This window comes from Macaca thibetana, chromosome 5 (assembly GCF_024542745.1).
Source record: "Macaca thibetana thibetana isolate TM-01 chromosome 5, ASM2454274v1, whole genome shotgun sequence".
In the NCBI taxonomy this organism is placed as follows: Eukaryota; Metazoa; Chordata; class Mammalia; order Primates; family Cercopithecidae; genus Macaca; species Macaca thibetana.
In genome coordinates this window covers 154667376-154679686 of record NC_065582.1, presented here as the reverse complement: position 1 = coordinate 154679686, position 12311 = coordinate 154667376, and positions in this window count along the sequence as shown.

The window sequence follows — 12311 nt, the reverse complement described above, 5'->3', positions numbered from 1 at the left end:
CACTGTGGTTTGGTTTTTATTTTCCTAATGAGTAATAACATTGAGCATCTTTTCACATGTTTATTGGTCATTTGCATAGCTTCAATGGAGAAATGACTCCTTTGTCTATTTTTAAATTTTGTTATTTATCTTGTATTATTTTGTTTCAAGAATTCTTTCTGTATATATTCCGGATACAGGTTCTTGTTTTTTTTTTGGAGGAGGGGTGGGAGATGGAGTCTCACTCTGTCACCCAGGCTGGAGTGGTGCTATCTTGGCTCACTGCAACCTCTGCCTCCCGAGTTCAAGCAACTCTCCTGCCTCAGCCTCCTGAGTATCTGGGATTACAGGTGGGCGTCAACACATCTGGCTAATTTTTGTATTTTTGGTAGAGACAGGATTTCACCATGTTGGTCAGGCTGGTCTCAAACTCCTGACTTCAGGTGATCCGCCTGCCTCAGCCTCCCAAAGTGCTGGGATTACAGGCATGAGCCACTGTGCCCAGTCACATTCTTGATAAATAGCTAATTTCACATGTTTTCTCTCATTTAGTAGATTCTTTTTACTTTATTGATGGTGTTCTTTGAAGCAAATTATCTCTTCTTTCTTCTGTCACTTGGGCTTTTAGTATTCTATCTAAGAAATCACTGCCTAACATAAGGTCATAAAGATTTATCCTATGTTTTCTCCTAAGATTTTATAGTTTTAGCTTTTACATTGAGGTCTATGAGTCATCTTGAGTTGATTTTGTGTGTGCTATGAGCTTCAACTTTATTAAAAAGCATGTGTGTATTCAGTTGTCTCAGCATCATTTATTTAAAGACTGTTTCCCCCCCCACTTAATTCTCTTGGCATCCTTGGTGAAAATCAACTGATCATATACTTAAGGATTTATTTTTGAACAGTAAATTTAATTTTACACACACACACACACACACACACACATGTACGCACACACAGACAAACCTCCAAATGTCAATGACCGTTTGTTTTGATTACTGTTGCTTTTGAAAGTCTTGACATGATGAAATGTATGTTTTTCTTCTTTCTTCCTTTTCAAGGTTATAATGGTTATTCTGGTTCTCTTGCTTTCCAGAGGAATTTTAGAAACAGTTTGTCAATTACTTTCCAAAAAAGCAGCTGGAATTTTGATAGGGAGTATCTATTTGCTTTTCCCCATTCTGTTGTCTCTCTACTCTTTATATTGCATAATAGTCATTGATCTGTCTTCAATATTGCTGGTACTTTGTTTTACCAGCTCAAAACTATAGCTCCTTTAATGAAGTTTTTCCTATTTGTCCTTTCTACTTTTCAACTCTAGAATTTTCATTTATACCTTACATTTTATAATTTTCTCTTTATTAACATCCTCTATTCAATAAGACATTGTCATTATATTATTTTTAAGTTCTAAACATAGTTTATCTCTATTAATTATGTTAATTATATTAATATTAATTTTTTTAAAACTAAACTAGTTTCCTTTAGGTCTTTAATGTCCAAAGGATGTTATAACAGCTGTTTTGACATCTTAGTGTAAATATTCAATATCTGACCCACCTCAAAGTCAATTTCAATTATCTGTATTTTTTTTTCTGTTTGATATATCACACTTTCCCATTTCTTTGCTTGTCTCTTATTTTTTCATTGAAAACTATGCACTTTACAAAACACTATATAGCAACTCTGGAGACTGAGCTCCCCACCTTTAGAATTTGTTGTTGTTTTCTTGTTTATTTGTTTAGTGACTTGGCTAGACTATTTCAGTAAACAGTGTAATACTTCTGATATTCTTCAGAGTCCAAGGACATGAGCATGTACACAGTCTTCTGCTCTTCAAGGGTGACTGTGTAAAGCCATGCTGTCTTTGAATATCATTTTCCTTGAGTTCCCCATTAAGCTTCTTGATGGCCTAGCCTTTCCTAATTTCTAAATGATGCCTCCACTCTATGTTACTTTTTTACAATCCCTGAAAAATGTATTGCTCTTGATTCTAATTGATTGTAGTTAGGCCCTTTGGCGAAGACCAGTATTTGAAATTTGGCCAGGCCATGGGGAGAACTTCTGTTCATGGAACAGTAGCAATTGGGAGGGAGGGAAGGAGATGAGTAGCTCGTTCTCTATGTGCTACCCTACTGTGAGGAGGAGCTGTGCATATGCACATGTGAGAGAAGGGGCACAGCTGAGCTCAAAACTAGCACCACACCTGGCTACTTAAACATGGTTTGTGCTATGGTTTGAATGTCCACATCAAAACTCATGTTGAAATGTAATTGCCATTGTAATGACATTAAGAGTTTGGACCTTTCAGAGGTGATGACATCATGAGGGGTCTGTGCTCATGAATGCATTAATGCCATTATTGTGGGAGCGGGTTAGTTATTGCTTGACTGGACTTCTGGTAAAAGGATAAGCTTGGCCCCATTTATCTTCCTTTTTGCATGCTGGCTTTTGTCTCTTGTTTCCATCATGGGATGACTCTCACCAGATGTCGGCACCATACCTTTGGACTTCCCAGCCTCCAGAATTGTGAGAAATAAATTTATCTTCATTATAAATTACTTAGTCTGGGAATTCTGTCATAGCAGCAGACAACGGACTAAAATGCCAGTATGAATATTTTTCAGCCAGATGGTGGGATCTACTGGTGTTCACTGGCTGCTGCATCTACCTGGAATAGATTTTCTGTTCAAGGAAGTAAGGGAATATATGAACTACCATGCAGCTGCCAAGCCCACTCTTTCCGCTTTTCTGCTACATAGGGCTGTGCAGAAAAGAGGTACTATGCTGTTTACCAGCTGTCTTGCCTGGCTCCTGCCTACATCATGGGAGTTTGTGGTAGGGTTAGGATGTTGTCTGGTTGCCACTACTGATTTGATGTAGTCCTTCCACAGAATGAAACTGTGGAAAATTGGATGTTCTGATAGCTTCTGTCTTCTGAAATTATCCAGAATAGCTCTTTCATCCTAGTGAAGTGAGAGCAAAGCAGACTTCCACATGGCCCTGAGCCTGCTGAAACATTTCTTCTACGAAGTAAAGCCATGAGGAGATGGAAGGAATACCTATTAGAAAGTCATAGCTTCCCAATAGTCATACCAAGATTTCATAGATTTTCTTAAATAAATGTTTCTCAATCTGCTGTAAGTCCTTTCATCAACCTCCAGGTAAACTGAATGATTGGTTTTGCTTAAATTTCACCAGCATAATGAATGTTTCTCCAAGCATCTTATACCTGCATCCTGGAAGTCCTGACTCCAAATTTTAACTGGGGAATAATATGTTCTGACATATTTTCAAAAGTTCTAAGCATGACTCCTGGAGACTAAATTAAAGCAAACAAAAATAAAATGTAGGGATTCCTGTTAGGAAAAGAGTGCCATTATTCCAGAGAGAGACATTTGTGGTAAAAGTTGAGTTGAAGAAAATTTGGTAAAATCCATACATACATTAAGGGCAAATTTGATAGAACTTGCTGTAGGATTAAATTTCTGCATTTAGGGACAGGGTTGAATTTAGATAAGGTTTTGTCTTTAATAGACGGTTATGTGATTTAATAGCATGAAAGAAAAAGCAGACAAATAGTTTTCAATAATTTAAAGCAAGAATTCATTCTAGAATATACTACACTGAGGTGCTTGTCAGATAAAACTCTTATGGACATAAATATTTTATAGAGATAAATAGGTAGCCATGGAGTTTAAAGGAAAGATGAGATTTATCAATAAATGTGTAGTACATACCAACACACAGATACGTTCTAGAAAAAGCAAAAACAAATAAACAAACAACAGGAAAAGAAACATGACTAGAATTATAGACGTTTCTCTATGGAAAGGACAACTTTTAACGTTTGAATAACGGAGATGATCAAAGAGTGGCCTCTGACATGAAGATAACTAAAAAGTATTTATTGGGGGAGAATGGATGTCTGTAAATAGTTGTTGAATGACTGAGCTGAGTATGTAAAGAAGTGTGTCCATAATATAAGCATACCTCATCTCATTCATGTTTCACAGATATTGCCATTTTTCATAATTGAAAGTTTGTGGCAATCCAATGTTGACCAAGTCTGTTGGCATCATTTCTTCAACAGTATGTGTTGACTTCATGTCACTGAGTCACATTTTGGTAATTCTTGCAATGTTTCAGACTTTTTCATTATAATTATTCCTGTTATGGTAATCTGTGATAAGTGATCTTTGATGATACTATTGTAATTGTTTTGAAGGGCCACAAACCATACTCAATTAAGACAGCAAGCTTAATTGATAAACGTGTATGTTCTAAGTACTCACTCCACTGACTGGCTTTTCTCCGTTTTTCTTCCTCTCCTTGCTCCTACATATTCCTTGAGACACAGCAATATTGACATTAGACTATTTAATAATCCTACAATGGCCTCTAAGTATTCAAATGAAGCGAAGAGTCACAACTCTCACTTTAAACCTAAAGTGAGGAATGATTAAGTTTAGTAAAAATGCATGTCGAAAGCTAAAATAGTCCATTGGCTTGTCCTCTCTTGTACCAAATATCTAGCCAACTTATGAACACAAATAAAAAGTTATTTATTTATTTATTTATTTAAGAAAGAAAGTCTTGCTCTGTCACTCAGGCTTGAATGCAGTGGCACCATCTTAGCTCACTGTATACCTTGGGTTCCTGGGCTCAAGTAATCCTCCTGCCTCAGCCTCTTTAGTAACTGAGACTACATGTGCATGTCTCCATGCCCAGCTAATTTTTTTTATTTTGTAGAGATGGGGTCTTGCTATGTTGCCTAGACTGGTCTCAAAATCCTGGTCTCAAGAGATCCTCTCACCTCAGATTCCCAAAATTCTAGGATTATAGGTGTGAACCACCATGTTCAGCTAATCAGTTCTTGAAGAAGATTAAAAGTATTACTCCAGAGAACACACAAATAAAGTAAAATAATATTATTTTAGATATAGAGAAAGTTGTAGTGATCTAGATAGAAGATTAAACTAAGCCAGTCACAGCATTTCCTTAAACCAAAGCCTAATCCAGAGTAAGGTCTTAACTCTATTAAATTCTATAATGTCTGAGAGTGGTGAAGAAACTGCAGAAGAAAAAATTGAAGCAATAGAAATTGTTTGAAGAGGTTTAAGGAAAGAATCCATCATTATATCTTAAAAATACAAAGTGAAGCAGCAAGTGCTGATGTAAAAACTGTAGCAAGTTACCCAGAAGATCTAGCTAAGATAATTGATGAAGATAGCTACACCAAACAACAGATGTGCAATATAGATGAAACAACCTTATGTTGAAAGAAGATGCCAGGTAAAACTTTCATAGCTAGAGAGAGGAACTCAATGCCTGTCTTCAAAGCTTCAAAGGGAAGTCTGACTCTCTGTATTAGTCCATTTTCATACTGCTAATAAAGACATACCTGAGATTGGGTAATTTATAAAGAAAAAGCGGTTTAATGGATTCATAGTTCCACATGGCTGGGAAGGCCTCACAGTCACACTGGAAGGTGAAGGAGGAGTAAAGGCTCATTTCACATGGCAGCAGGCAAGAGAGCGTGTGCAAGGGAACCACCCTTTGTAAAACCATCAGATTTCTTGAGACTTATCCACTATCATGAGAAAAGCATGGGATAAACCCATATCCATAATTCAATTACCTCCCGCTGTGTCCCTCCTGTGACACATGGAGATTATGGGAGATATATTTCAAGATGAGATTTGGGTAAGGACATGCACCAAACTATAATACTCTCTTATTAAGAAATAATTCAATTAGTTCCATAAGCTGAAGCTGATGCTCATTAGCATTCTAAAAATCCTAGGGCCCTTAGTAATCATGCCATATCTACTCTGCTGCTTATGCTTCATGAATATAACAACAAATTTTGGATGAGAGTACATCTATTTAAAACATGGTTTATTGAATATTTTAAGCCCATTGTTGAGACCTAGTGCTTAGAAAAAAGAAAGATTTATTTCTAAATATTACTGTTCATTAAAAGTGTACCTAATTACCCAAGAGCTGTGATATGGATGGACAAGGAGATTAATGTTGTTTTCACGCCTATGAATAAAACATCCACTCTGCAACTGAAGGATCAAGGAGTAATGTTGACTTTCAAGTCTTATCATTTAATGAATACATTTTGTAAGGCTATACATAGTGATTTCCTTGATGGATATGGGTAACTTAAATTGAAAACCTCTGGAAATGATTTACTATTCTAAATACCACTAAGAGCACACATGATTCATGGAAGGAGGTCAACATGTCAACATCAACAGGAGTTTGGAAGAAGTTGATTCCAACTCTTATGGATCACTTTAAACGCTTCAAGACTTCAATGCAGGAAGTTAATGACAGTTGTGGTGAGAACAGTAGGAGAATTAGAATTAGAAATTGAGCCTGAAGATGTGGCTGAATTGCTGTAATTTCATGATAAAACTTTAATGGATGAGGGGTCATTTCTTATGGGTGAACAAAGAACATAGTTGCTTAAGGTGTAACGTATTTCTGGTGAAGATGCTGGGACCATTGTTGAAATGACAAAGGATTTAGAAGAGTCAATAAACTTAGTTGACAAAGTAGCAGCAGGGTTTGAGAGAGTTCATTGTAATTATGAAAGAAGATCTGTGGGTAAAATGTTATCAAACAGCATCACATGCTACAAATAATTTTTATTGGTTTAGCAAATATTAAGATTTATTATAAAGTCGTAATTATTAGGCAGAAATGACTCCCTTATCTATTGGCTTTCTTTCTTTTTTCTTCTTTCTTTCTTTCTTTCTTTCTTTCTTTCCTTCCTTCCTTCCTTCCTTCCTTCCTTCCTTCCTTCTTTCTTTCTTTCTTTCTTTCTTTCTTTTTCTTTCTTTCTTTCTTTCTTCCTTCCTTCCTTCCTTCCTTCCTTCCTTCCTTCCTTCCTTCCTTCCTTCCTTCCTTCCTTCCTTCCTTCCTTCCTTCTTTCTTTCTTTCTTTCTTTTTCTTTCTTTCTTTTTTTCTTTCTTTCTTTCTTTCTTTCTTTCTTCTTTCCTTCCTTCCTTCCTTCCTTCCTTCCTTCCTTCCTTCCTTCCTTCTTCCTTCTTTTCTTTCTTTCTTTCTTTCTTCCTTCCTTCCTTCCTTCCTTTCCTTCCTTCCTTCCTTCCTTCCTTCCTTCCTTCCTTCCTTCCTTCCTTCCTTTCTTTCTTTCTTTCTTTCTTTCTTTCTTTCTTTCTTTCTTTCTTTCTTTCTTTCTTTCTTTCTTTCTTTCCTTTCTTCCTTTCTCTCTCTCTTTCTTTTTTTTGAAGTGGGGGGACAGAGTCTCTCTCTGTCACCAGGTTGGAGTGCAGTGGCATGATCTTGGCTCACTGCAACCTCCATCACCTCCCAGGTTCAAGCAGTTCTCCTGCCTCAGCCTCCCAAGTAGCTGGGACTACAGGTGTGCACAACCTGGGCGTGGGCCCAGCTAATTTTTGTATTTTTAGTAGACACAACATTTCACCATGTTGGCTAGGATGGTCTTGATCTCTTGACCTTATGATTCACCTGCCTCGGCCTCCCAAAGTGCTGAGATTACAGGTATGAGCCACTGCGCCGGGCCCCACTGGCTTTCTATGAAGCTCTACCAGTGAGAAGCACTAGATGGAGACTAGAAAGAAGAAAGTAGCTAATATTTTCTTTTCTCTTCCACATGTCCTGTAACAGTGACATCTATGCAATGGTAGGTATACTGAAAGAAATTGCCAGTTGTGTCACATGCATGAGCAAGAGGTGGACTCTCAGTGTCTTGCTCAATTCCAGTATCAATTGTAGCAGCACAGCCTTCAGCGACTCCATTGATTGTGGACTGTAGGCTTCAGCCTAGAGTTGTTAGGCAGCTTCCTAATCTTTGGGTAACAACTCTTTCATTTTGCTCCCCTAGAGACCACCTTCTTCTTCCTTTCATTCCTCTCCTTTCAACGTTTCTAATAAATCATATAAATATATGCTCCATTGTAGAACTTGCAGTGATTTATACTTTTCTTTTTAAAAATATTTTAATTTTATTTATGTATTTATTGAAAGTTTATTTATTTATTTATTTTTTACTTTTAAGTTTAGATGTATGTGCAGATTTGTTATATAGGTAAATTTGTGTGATGAGGGTTTGTGTTACAGATTATTTCATCATCCAGGTATCAAGCCTAGTACCATTAGTTATTTTTCCTGATCCTCTCCTTCTTCCCACCCTCTGCCTGCCAATAGGCCCCAGTGTGTATTGTTCCCCTCTATGTGTCCATGTGTATGTGTCTCTTCATTTGGCTCCCCCCATTTATAAGTGAGAACATGTGGAATTTGGTTTCCTATCCCTGCATTAGTTTGCTAAGAATAATGGCCTCAAATTCCATCCATGTCCCCACAAAGGACATTATGTCCTTTTTTATGGTGATATAGTATTCCATCGTGTATATGTATTGCATTTTCTTCATCCAGTCTATCATTGATGGGCATTTAGTTAGATTCCCTATCTTTGCTATCGTGAATAGTGCTGCAGTGAACACACACACGCATGTATCTTTATGATAGAATGACTTCTATTCCTTTGGGTATATACCCACTAATGGAATTGCTTGGTCAAATGGTATTTCTGTTTTTAGGTCTTTGAGGAATTGCCACACTGTCTTCCACAATGGTTTAACTAATTTACACTCCCATCAATAGTGTATAAGTGTGCCTTTTTCTCTACAATCTCAACAGCATCTGTTATTTTTTGACTTTTTAATAATAGCCATTCTGACTGGTATGAGATAATGTCTTATTGTGGTTTTGATTTGCATTTCTCTAATGATCAGTGACATTGAGCTTTATTTCATGACTTTGAGCTTTATTTTCAAAGACACATGTATGTCGTCTTTGAAAATGTCTGTTCATGTCTTTTGCCCACTTTTTAATGGGGTTGTTGGTGTTTTTCTTGTAAATTTGTTTAATTTCCTTATAAATGCTGGATATTAGACTTTTGTCAGATGCATAGTTTGCAAAAATTTTATCCGCTTCTGTAAGCTGTCTGTTTATTCATAGTTTCCTTTGTTGTGCAAAAGTTCTTTTGAATCCTTTGTGAAGAGTCCATCATTGTCTTATATTAAGAAATTGTCGTAGCCATTCTAACTCTCAGCAACCATTATCCTGATCATTCATCAGCTGTCAACATTCAGGCAAAACCTGCTGCATCTCAGCTGCAGCATGTTTTTAATATTTAGAAACTTAACTACAAAGGATTTTGGAAAGTATTTTGTAGATGAGATTAAATAAATTTCAGAGCAAATTGAAGGATTTGAGGTGCAAGATTTTGCTATATTTTGTTGGTGTTATGGGCTGAATTTATTTCTCCAAATTAATATGTTGACATCCTGATCTTCAGTACCTCAGAATATAGACATACTTGGAGGTAAGGTATTTAAAGAGGTGATTAAATTAAAATGAGGCCACTAGGGTGGGGCCCTAATCCACTTTTATTTGTCTCTTATAAGAAGAGAAAAAGACTTCAGGAGGGTAAACAACTGCAAGCCAAGGAGAGAAACCAAGCCTCAAAGCAAGCCAAGCCTCCTGGACTCCCAACCCCCATAGCTAGAAAAAATAGACATGTGCTTCTTAAGACACCCAGCCTGTGGTATTTTGTTCTGGAAACCCTAGAAAACTAATATGGTTTGTTCTGGTTGAATGTTTTACTGCATATGACACCATCAAAGTTTTGCACATGCCAAAAACAAAAGGACTTGATATTTGCTTCATCTGACAAGCAATCATTCGTGTGACAAGAAATTATTTATATCTTTCTTATGTATTATCAACAAATATGCATCTTTTCAGGGCATGTCTCTAAACCTGCAGATTGAGAAAACTGTATCAAATAAATAGCTATATTTGACAAATCCTTAATTCCCCGTGGATTAATTCTACATGGTTATGCCCAAAACATATTCTGTAGTGGATTCAGACATAAAAACTATTTCAGTTTTAGTGATTTGATAAAATGCACAGCTTCACATTCATTTTTAATTTTTCTTAGAGGTGAATTAATGAAAAGTGGAATTATTGGTAAAATATGGAGATATTTGTAAACTATTTAGTTATTTGTGCAGCTATATGGACACATTTGACTTCCACTCTTGGTATAGCTAGTTTTATTTTTAAAAAGTAGTAGCCTTAGCCAGGAGGTATTGCTGTATGGGGCAGAAGCAGTTACAATAATGGAATATTCTTCGTAAGTAATTTCCTTATCTGATTGTCATTTGCTTAGATGTGCTGAATTTCACTTTCTTTTATAGGAGTCATAGTCAGGGTGGTTAATTATTTATAATTTCCCTCTGAAAAATTGTGATTAAGTCATTTTATCTAACTTCATTCCTAAAGAGGCCAATATACAATTAATTGTGTTCAGTGGTAGATAAATCCATTTCATTTTCCTTTGAGCCCTATCAACTCAGTGGCTGAAATTAAAATGAACCAGAACGGCACTTGGAGAATGTGAAACATAGACTTAAAATTTCCCTTCATATGAAAATGTGTGTTGAAATCCGATTATTGTGGTATAAATCAAATAACATGCTTTGTAATTATGACCCTTCATTGTGGGTGGTTTGTGTATGTTTCCCCAACTCAAAGAGATTATTGAGTTCTCTAAAAATAAACCCTGGGACAGTTATTCCAATGATGAGATAATTACTTTGAGATTCAATGTAGTTTGAAGAATGAACTGTGAGTCCAGTCAGAAAAAAGATAGGGAAGACATGGTGTTCCAGTGTGTAGAACCACTAGACAATGGTCCAAGTTAAGCATAAGATCCAGAATTTCATTCAAGAAGAAGTGATTTGTGAAGCAGCCATTACTGCTATTTAGTTTGACAGCACAGATTTGTTCACATTCAGGCTCCCGGATAAGTTATTCATGCAACAAAGGAGGTAGGTTACCTAATAAGAACCTAATGCATTCAAACTATCCTATAAGGCAGGCATACAGCAACTGGGGTACAAAATTAGAAGAATCGATGAACTTGGAGACTGTCTTAGCAAGTGCACTGGAATGTCATTGCTGAGGCTGAGAACTGGTATCAAAATTTAAAGCTGTGAGGACACACACATTTAATAATTAGAGATATTCCCATTAATTGAGGATTAGTTCTAGAAGTAGAATGATGATTTACTTGATATAAACTATTTTAACTAAATCTAAAAATGGCACATCATGTCTTATCTAAATAAGACTTCATTTCTCTAATTTTGTCTCTACAAGATGGGCACACTGTGTGCCTTCTCTAGATGCCTCATTTGATTCAAGAAGATACTCGGTAGGCTTTCATCTGGATTTTGATTATTCATTCCAAGGCACAAGTTAACATTGTTGTTCAAAGTACTAAATACAGATGTATTTTTAAATTCCCTCTTCTTAAAGATTTAGTCTTTCAATGTGTGGCTTGAACTTTTATTTAGAAATGATAGGAATTAAGATTTGTTTTTCTTTTTTCTTCTAAAACCAGGAGGCCAGGCACAGTGGCTGATGCCTGTAATCCCAGCACTTTGGGAGGCCGAGGAGGGCAGATCACCTGAGGTCAGGAGTTTGAGACCAGCCTGGCCAACATGGTTAAACCCCATCTCTATTACGAAAAAAAAAAAAAAAAAAGAAAAAGAAAAAATTAGCTGGGTGTGGTGGCACGTGCCTGTAATCCCAGCTACTCGGAAGGCTGAGGCAGGAGAATCACTTGAACCCGGGAGGCAGAGGTCACAGTAAGCCAAGATCACACCACTGCAGTCAAGAGTGAAACTCTGTCTCAAAACAAACAAATGAACAAAACAAAACAAAAAAACCGGAAGGAAACATTAGAGATAACCACACATAGAGTTTATATTTTATTATTCATCTCCAACTTGTGAAGTCAAATAGATTCAAACAGGAGATACATGGCCAATCTGGGCAGAAAAGGTCCTTGGACAAACCTTACAGTTTACTCTCCCAAGTGGCATCAGATCTGCCACAAACTTCTGAAAACCATAAATGTAAGTGATTTAGAGAACACTCATTCATTGACATGTAAAATCTTCTCTGATAGTTGTTCTTTGACCCCCTTTCAACAAAAGGTAAGGGTTTTTCTATGTGTTTTCAACTCACCCTGGACATGTGCTTTTATCACATGTGTCTCTCATACTGAAAAAAACAAAACAAAACAACAAAAAAAATAGTCTAGCTCCTTTCTCTTATCCTGTTAAATTATATTGTTTAAAACCAAATCATTGGCATATGACAGATGCTGAGGTTAGGTTATGAACATCATTTCATATAGTGTTACAAATTCTACAACATGTATACTATTATTAGAATTTTAATGACAGTATAAATGT